The sequence below is a fragment of the Hippopotamus amphibius genome, chromosome 9, assembly GCF_030028045.1.
Source record: "Hippopotamus amphibius kiboko isolate mHipAmp2 chromosome 9, mHipAmp2.hap2, whole genome shotgun sequence".
Taxonomy (NCBI): Eukaryota; Metazoa; Chordata; class Mammalia; order Artiodactyla; family Hippopotamidae; genus Hippopotamus; species Hippopotamus amphibius.
This window is the reverse complement of record NC_080194.1, coordinates 123,442,579-123,452,482: the sequence shown is the minus strand read 5'-3', so window position 1 is coordinate 123,452,482 and position 9,904 is coordinate 123,442,579.

Below are 9,904 nucleotides of genomic sequence, written 5' to 3'. Positions count from 1 at the left end.
TGGCGCGTCCAGCGGATGCCGGGAGGGTTGAGAGGGCGCAGGAAGGGGACGGAGGCGCAGGCTCCGGGTCCGCGGCGGCCGCCTCTCGGGGGTGCGGGCCGGAGCTGTCCTTGCCGACCGCCCCTCCTCTGAACAGGAGCGGCGGGCCTGGCTGGGCGGGCCTGGGCGGGGCAGGCCCAGCCCACTAGGCGAAGAAAGCGCTGCCCCGAAAGCTCCCGATCTTCTGTCGTCCAGTGAGACGGGGCGGCCTCGGTGGTGGCGAGACGAGGACCTCCTCCGAGAGCTTCAGAGAGCTGGGTCCAGTTCTGGCCGCGGCCGCAAGTTTCTCTTCCCAGATCGCGGCTCCAGCGGGACTCCCAGGAGCGCCGCTCGCTTCTGCTTTCTCAGATCCTCTCCGCCCGGCCCGGGGGAGGGGCTGCTCGGGGTCCTCGCCCTCCCCCAGCCGCCCTTCCCGAGAGCCCAGCGCGCGCGGCAGGCCAAGCGCAGGGGGCATTTCCCGGCGGCGGGTGGGTGGGCAGTTTCCCTCTCCTCCCCCGGCTCGCGTGTGCATACGTGCGGCTGCCTGTGGTCCCCAAATTTACTCACCCAACCACGTGGGCTTCCCGGGTCTCTGCTTCCTAAGCGGTGGTCCTGGCAACTTTAGATCTCAGACCCGGGGGCTACTTTGGGGCAGGTACCAGGCATTCAAAATCCAGTAACATCCTCGCCGGGAACGTAGGGCGGAGGAGCGGGTGAATGGGAGGAGATCCTGTAGGCAGAGCCTGCACTCGCGCCCCACCCCCTCCATGGGGAGCTAGGTGCTGGGAGGCCGAGCAGCTGGAGAAGGATGAGGAGGAAGGTGGGGGGTGGACTTCCTGGCTAGGGCGGCTGAGTGAAAGAGCTCAGTCTGTGGAGCAGGGCAGCCACGGGACCCCATATGTGTTTTAAACAAAATAAATAGTGAGCAGGATTAGCAAGCTAGAGATGCAAACTAAAACACTGAGATCCTGTGCTGGTCCTCGGGGGCTGTGCAAACAAACTACCGCAGACCAGGTGGCCTGAACAATGTGAGAAATTTATTTCCTCACAGTTTTGGAGGCCGGAACTCCAAGATCAAGGTGCAGGCAAGACCGATTTTTCAAGACTTCTCTCCTAACCTTGCAGGTGGCTGTTTTGTCTCTGTGTCCTCACATGGTCTTTTCTCAGCCCTGGAAACCCTGGTGTCTCTTTGTGATCCATATCCCCTCTTCTCATAAAGACACCAGTTACATTGGATGAGGGCCCACCCTAATGGCCTCATTTTACCTTAACACCTCTTTAAAGGCCTATCTCCAGATGCAGTCACATTTTGAAGACTGGGCTTAGGACTTCAACATATGAATTTAGGGACATGGCTCAGTCCATAACAGATCCCGCATGCAATAAAAATGTCCACTTCTTCTCCTGGTGTTTCTCCTTTGCTCTCACACACTACCACACTCACAACATTTCAGATACCAGACGTGTGGGGTTTTTCCCCACATCAGGCAATTCTCTGTGACACCAGCTGGGTGTCCTACAATTCTTCAGTTCTGACAGTAACCAGAGTCATTGAAGACCAAGAAGGTTAAGGGTTCAGTCCCACGGGACTGCCCCCCACTTCAGATGCCAATCACAAGAAGGAGGTCTCCAGGTCACCCCAGATTCTGCCAAGTTGGCTACAAATAAGAGCATCCCATGACTTCCCCCTCCTTGGATTTCATTCTTTGCTAGAACAGTTCACAGAACTTAGGGAAACACTTATACTTATCAGCTTATTATGTAATAAAAAATAGGATAAGGGATATAGATGAACAGCCAGATGAAGAGATACATCGCGCAAGGTCTGAAAGGGTCCCCAGCCCAGGAGCTTCCTGTCCCGGTGGAGTTGGAGTGCACCACTCTCCCAGCATGCAGAGGAGTTCACCCACCCAGAAGCTCTCTGAACCTCATACTTCCGGGATTCTTATGGAGGCTCATCAGGTAGGCATGATTAATCATTAACAATATCCAGCCCCTCTTCCCTTCCTGGAGCATGAGAGGTGGAGCTGAAATTTCCAAGCTTCTAATTATGGTCTTTCAGGTGACCAGCCCCCATCCAGGAGCTATCAAGAAGCACACCCAGGGTCACCTCAGTAGAAAAAGAAGACATTCCTATCATTCAGGAAATTCTGACAGATTTAGGAGCCCTGGGTTGGAAACTGGGGGCAGAGACCAAATATTAGAACAAAAGATGCTTCTAACACTCTTTTTTTTTTTTTTTTTTTTTAATGTGGACAATTTTTAAAGTCTTTTTTTTTTTAGGAGTTTTTTTAGCTGCTTTTTTTTTTTTTAAGAACTTTTATTGAGATACAGTTGACATACAATAAACTGCATATATTTAGTGTACAATTTGATATTTTTTCTTATTTGTAATGTATATATGGCAATCCCAATCTCCCAATTCATTCCCCCCCCAACCCTCCCTGCTTTTCCTCACTTGGTGTCCATATATTTGTTCTCTACATCTGTGTATCTTTTTCCGCCTTGCAAACTGGTTGATTTGTACCATTTTTCTATATTCCGCACATATGTGTTAATATACAATATTTGTTTTTCTCTTTCTGACTCACTTCACTCTGTATGCCATTTTTAAAGTCTTTATTGAATTTGTTACAATATTGCTTCTGTTTTATGTTTTGGTTTTTTGGCTGCGAGGCATGTGGGATCTTAATTACCTGACAAGGGATCAAACCCACACTCCCTGCATTGCAAGGGGAAGTCCTAACCACTGGACCACCAGGGAAGTCCCGCTCCTAGTACTCTTACCACTTAGGAAATTACAAGGGTTTTAGGAGTTCTGTGCCAGGAACCAGGGGCAGAGACCAAAAGATATATTTTCTATTATTTCACAGCCCATCCCCTTGTCTCTGGCCATGGGACCATTACAGCAAAACAATACACAACTTGAGAAAAAATATATATATATGCAACTTGATAGATACTGGCATGTTACAAAATCCCTGAAGTCAGCAATCACTCTAGTCCATCATCATATCATATGAATGCGTCCGCCCTGGTGAGGCCACTTAGGGTCTCAAGCTTCTGACTGATCTCATCAGGTTCCAAATGCAGGAGTGATTTTGGCACATATGGCTTCACCCTTCCAGGCATCTGGTATAGTTGAGCTAAGAGACAATATCATCTCTTGCTCTAAGCCTCTTTCAGGGTTGTTAATGTAATACTGGTTTTCCTTCATGACATAATTCATTTATCCATTACTTTACCCTTAGCTACTCTTCCCCGTTCTCTGCACTGATACCCAAAAGCTTCCACCTTTGCAAGGGATGCTAGGTTCGGCCACTGCGCTGGTCCAGATTGCAGACAGCAATACTAGCCTAGCCAGTGCCTCCCCCTAGGTCCACAGAGAGTGAGGTCACACAGGTGCAGAACTGGTGGGCTATCTTTACTACCATCACTATAGCTGCATTCACTGTCAACGCCAATTTTGTCAGAGGAGGGAAGGCACACCCTGTCCTGCCAGGCCCTTAGGAATTCTGAAATATGTTTTGAAGTATAGTTGCAATCTCTTATTTAGGAAACATTGCTGTTTGGGGTGCTTGTAATTGCAGCCCTGGTCATAGGACCAGGTAGGAAGAAAAAAAGTTTGGGTGATGCGGGGAAGAAAGAAAGAAAGAAAAAATTGAATTATTATAGGTGCATCCTCCTCCTTGGGAAAAACTGCCTTGTCTTACCAGCATTTCTCCCTGCCCTGTCTTCCCCAGATCCACCAGAAAAATAGAGACATCTACCCAGTGGGGACACTCCTTTGATCACACTCATATCTGTGTTACACATGGACGGGTGTAAGCCAGCTCTTTATCTGCCTCATTTTAAACAATCAGTGGGGTTTTTAAAATTATTTATTTATTTGTTTATTTTTATTTTTGGCTGTGTCAGGTCTTAGTTGCTGCACGTGGGATGTTTCGTTGTGGTGCAGGGCTCTTCGTTGTAGTGGTGGCACACGGGCTTAGTTGCCCTGTGGCACGTGAGATCCCAGTTCCCCAATCAGGGATCAAACCCATATCCTCCGTGTTGTAAGCAGGATTCTTTACCACTAGACCACCAGGGAAGTTTCTGTTTTTTTGTTTTCTGTTTTAAATATTTATTTATTTTATTGATTTATTTTGGCTGCACCAGGTCTTAGTTGCAGCATGCATGCAGGATCTAGTCCTCCGACCAGGAATGGAACCTGGACCCCCTTGGCCCCTGCATTGGAAGCACAGAGTCTTACCCACTGGACCACCAGGGAAGTCCCCAACAATCAGTATTTCAACGGCCCACTCCAATTCTCTGCCAAACTAGTACTCTGGACATTATGGGCTATAAAGTGGGGTCCTTGGTCTAAAGAAATGGTGACTGGCCACCCAAATTGGCACAATATCTTCTGTTCCCGTTCTTTTATATTATCCAGAGCATTTGCATCTACCACCAGGTAAGCAAAGCCCAGTCCAGAGGTGGCATCTATTCCCAGCAGGACCCATCTGTACCCCCAGGGATACCAGCATCAGCCTCACTTGCCAATTATGAGCCAGGCCTGCCCCCAGGGAATCCACCACATAATCATCTCCATTCTCTGTCTCTTGCTTGCTGACAAAACAGCTTGTATTGGCATTTTGTGCCTCAGGGGCTACAAAAGGACCCTGTCTAGATTCAGCCCATCTCTGCATTACTGCAGGGACCCGCGTATCCACTTATTTCATGGGTCCAGGTGGCGGCCACCTTAAGTGAACACCTAGGAATAGCTGCTTATTAAGCTGGGAGGGTTCCAACAATGGGCACTGATGTGCCGCGTCCTACTCTCAAGCACCCCTCAAATTTCCATGGTGATTTCCATGGGGCTGTGCCCCATATGGGCATCTCTTTATTTATTTTATAATTAATTTATTTTTTGGCCATGGCATACAGGATCTTATATCCCTGACCAGGGACTGAACCTGTGCCCCCTGAAGTGGAAGCACAGAGGCCTAACCACTGGACCACCAGGGAATTCCCTGGGCATCCCTTTAACAGGCCAGGTTTCCATTGCCCTCCTGCCTGACCATGAGTTGGTAGAAACCAGAACAGGGAATTTCACCACTGCCAATTCCGCCGTCATGGCTAGGAAAACAGTTTGCAGTTCAGCCCACCAGCTGATCTGTTTTTACCTTCTTTGATCAGAGGGGTGGCCTTCCAAAGAGGAGGTTGTCTGTTCACCTCGGAACTGCTGTCCACAAACTAAGCAGCTGTTTGTTGGTCTATCAAAAGCTGTTAATAGGCCACTTACTGTCCAAGTGGCAGAATCCAGAGGTGCTCACACAGATCCGGATTCAGTCCTCAAAGAAGAGAGGCTCCCTGCTCATGACAGTCTCCCCAGGCAGCACCAGCCTGTAAAAACCATTTCCATCTTATGATGGAACTCTTCTGGCACTGCCACCCAAATAGAGCATTTCTCTGACATCGCCCTAGACACTATGGGTATTTCAGGTTTTAAGATCATTTTACATCCTTTAGTCATGGGGTGGCTTCAATTAACGTCTGATAACAAGGTAGTAATAACCCTGGAAACTCTCTAGTTAAAGTCCCAGTAGTCATCGCTGGGGGGCACTCACAGGCTTTTGCCTTAAGCCCCAGTCTACGCTCCACAGTAGGGCTACATGCACAGATAATTTGTCCCCGCCAGCACCCCCACCTTCTGTTCCACGCTGTGTGGACTCAGGCAATCTTACTGATTCCTGTTTAGCACATCCAAGTAACCTTGCTTGAAGGGCAGATTTGCACACCTTTTGTTTCACAGTACCAGTTAGGGAAACATTCCCCAGTCACATACAATGTCAGTCCCCATAACTGCACTTAGGTAAAAGAGGCACTTCACAGAAAATCTCATCGAATATTCCAGTTAGTAGAATTCCAATTAGTAGAACTTTTACCTTAATTCCACGGACCCTTACATTCCTAGCCTCGGCCTCCGCTGGGACTTCATCTACACGTTTGGAGTTCACAATTCCAGGTAGGGGAAGTGTTCCCAGCAGGACATAATATCCATTCCCATAAAACATTAGGTAAAGGAGATACAACTTCTTTACATAAAGCCTGTTTAAACATTCCAACTTCCATAATCTCATGAACTTTTGCACTTCTACGTTCTGTTTTCTCAATCTAATTGCAGTCAGGGCTTCACCAACTGGTTTTGGTACCACAGTGCACGGGGCTCCTGTGTCAAGGAGTCCTGGGACCTTCCCTTCTTCACTCTTCGACTGTTTCACCCACTCGTGTGCAAAAGGCCTTGGATCGGAGAAGACTCGGGGAAGATGGTGGAGTAGGAAGCACCAGGAATCTGTCTCCCCACCTGGACAACAGCTGCACTTGTAGAATCTGTCCTCCAAAGACGGGGCATCTGGACTCTGATGGCAGATCCTTGCTCTGATCACGGAGACACAGGGGTGACAGCCACTCGTGCGGCACGTCCCCCACTGCTGCAGCCCCCACCCCTCTGGCTGAAATGACTGGCAGGGGATTTTAAGGGCCGGGACCCCTTTTTAACCCCCTTCTTTTTCAGATGTTCCCTTTTCCGGAGTCACATATTAAAGGCTAGAACATTAAAAAAACAACGACAACAACAACAAAAAAAAACATAAAAAATCCCAACAACAAAAAAATCTTGCATCCATGGGGAAAATTAGAAAGTGACTGCGTGTGCCTGAGGAAAGACTCAGAAAAGACCTAAGAACACATTAAGTTCACACCTCAGGTACAGAGACAGCCTACAACATTAAAAAAAAAAAAAAAAAAAAAAGGCCCCAAATAACAACAAAAGGCAGCAAACCCTGGGGAAGGGGGAGAATCTGATTTCCAGAGTTACCACATTATTAGATTTAAACGTCTGTTGTTCAACAACAACAACAAAAATCCCTTTGTGTACAAAGGCACACAAAGAAATAGGAAATATGGCCAGTTCAAAGGAAAAAACAAAAAATCAGCAGAAACTGTCTCTGAAAAAAAATTAATGGCAGACAAATACTATAGGATTCCACTTATGTGAGGTACCTAGAGTAGTCAAACTCACAGAGACAGAAAGTGCAGTGGTGACTGCCAGGGGCCAAGGGTGGGGAGGAGGGGTAGTTTGTGTTTAATTGGGACAGAGTTTCAGTTTCACAAGCTGAAAGGAGTTATGGGGATGATGGTGGTGATTTCTGCACAGCAATGTCACTGTGTTTAATACCACTGACCTGTACAATGAAAGATAGTTAAGGCGGTAAATTTATATATGTGTATTTTACCACAATAAGAAAAAAAGTTAATGTGGAAAACAAACAAAAGAAGCCCGACAAGGAATTTCCCTGGTGGTCCGGTAGTTAGGACTCCGCGCTCCCAATGCAGGGGGCCCAGGTTTGATCCTTGGTCAGGGAACTAGATCCCACATGCCGCAACTAAGACCTGGCACAGATAAATAAATAAATAAATATTTTTTTTAAAAAGCCAGACCAAAAAATACGTCATGCTTATATGATTCCATTTATATTTAGCAAATGCAAACCAATCTACAGGGATAGAAAGCAGATCAGTGGTTGCCTGGGCGGGGCTGGGGGAGGCAGAAGGGAGGAACTGAAACCAAGCAGAACACTGCGGTACCCCCCCACCCAAAGTACAAAGGCCCTTCCACGTCCCCTGCCTCCTGTTTTGTAGAAAAGCTGAAGTCTCTCAGCCCCACCCCGCCGAGTCACAAAGGAGTAGGCTCAAGCAGTTAATGATCAGGACAACAGAGCCACAGAATCTTTCAGTGTCTGATGCACATTCCTGAGTTGTTTTACAGATACTGTAACTGAATTGTCCCCAGAGGGAAAAAGCCAATGGCACGATGACCAGACTGCAGCTATGCATAAGCTGCTCCCTCTTGAGCAGTACTGAATCCATGGCTAGCACAGTTCCAAGAACTGGCCTCAAGAGAATGGGAGGAACACTATTGCTCATGATAATCTGTATCTTTGTGGGCATCAAAATAATTGTAGCTTGCTCTGCCCGTACATGTAAGCGGGCAACTAAAATTGCCAGCAAAGAGATGCCACAGAACCATGTTGACATCTTCTGCTCTGAGAACAGGACACCCTATGTCAGCAGGAAAAATTACAGAAGACAGACCTTCACCCCAATCCCATAGAAATGGAGTGATGTCTGACAATGGGCATCTGTAAGCAGCTTTTTGCGGAAAAGAGCTTTTTGCAGGAAAGAGCTCTTTGCAGGAAAGAGCTCTCTGCAGGAGGTCCCTTTTGTCTTGTCACTTTAGCAAAGCCATGTTGTAACTAACCTCCGGCCCAAGCACAGCTTTCAAATCTTTTGATCACACAATACTTTGCCTAACCTGATTCTTTCCTTAGATCAAAGAAATAGAAATGAAGAATAAGGAATTAACAGATGACTAGATCTCTTCCCTAGTTTCCCTTCAGTAATCTCAAGAAGAAACTGTGTGAACAAGATAGCATCTAAAGAAAGATCACAAGGAGTTGACAAGGCTGCACTCAACGGGGAGATGGCGCTGAATCTGACTGACCCCCTATCCCAATGATTAACTGAGGGGACTTCCCTGGCGATCTAGTGGTTAAGACTCCCAGCTTCCAATGTGGGGGCATGGGTTCAATCTCCGGTTGGGGAACTAAGATCCCACTTGCCAGCTCAGCGTGACCAAAAAGAAAAAAAAAAAAAAGAAACTGACAATCAATGATTAACTGAGATTACCTACCCTTTTTCCGTTTTAAAAACTTCCTTGGGGACTTCCCTGGTGGCGCAGTGGTTAAGAATCCGCCGGCCAATGCAGGGAATGTAGGTTCGATCCCTGCCCCAGGAAGATCCCGCATGCTGTGGGGCAGCTAAGCCTGTGAGCCACAACTACTGAGCCCGCGTTCCAGGACCTGTGAGCTACAACTACTGAGCCTACGTGCCACAACTACTGAAGCCCTCGCACCTAGAGCCCGTGCTTTGCAACAAGAGAAGCCACCACAATGAGAAGCCCATGCCAGGCAATGAAGAGTAGCCCCTGCTCGCCCCAACTAGAGAAAGCCCGTAGCAGGAACAAAGACCCAACACAACCAATAAATAAAAATAAATAAATAAAACAATAAATAAATCTTTACAAAAACGAACAAACAAACAAAAACTTCCTTAACCAAGCAGAATCTTCAGAGCAGGCGGGGACTCGAGTCCACCTTCTCTCCAGGTTGCTAGCCCCCTGATTTTTTTTTCTTGGTTTTTTGACCATGCCATGCAGCATGAGGGATGTGGGATGTGGGATGCAGGATCCTGACCAGGGACTGAAATTGTGCCCCCTGCAATAGAAGTTCGGAGTCTTAACCACTGGACTACCAGGAAGTCCCTTTCTCCTCTTGCTTTCCTCATTACTTCATTCCTATCAATATTGGCTTTATTTACCTTATTTCTTAATAACCCTTTACAATTTTTCACCCTGACAAAACCTGTTTCTTGTCTCTTGATTCTCTCCTCTGCCTTTCTCCCTTGTCTTGTTAATTAGCCTAATTTTTTTTTTCTCTAGTAAGACCCATGATGGGGAGTTGGGACTGCAAATTCATAAGGCTTCCTGAACTGTCCTTCAGTTTTGCAGCAGTCAGGTTATCTGGGGTACCCATGCAACAGGGCCACCCCCAAACTACAGCATTTACCGTGACCTGGGTAAGGGGCATATTCAGTGGGTGAATACCCAGGTCATTTTCAAGCCAGTCCCAGGTGCATACAGAGTCATCAGCCACTTCATCTAGAGCATGTATTGGGGGAGATGGATAGTTCTCCTTCTCAGGGTAATCAGACCTTACCGTGGCTCTTATCCAGTCTACCAGGCTGGCTGTTCCCTTGGGAATAACCTCCTGTGAGTCTGGATCAC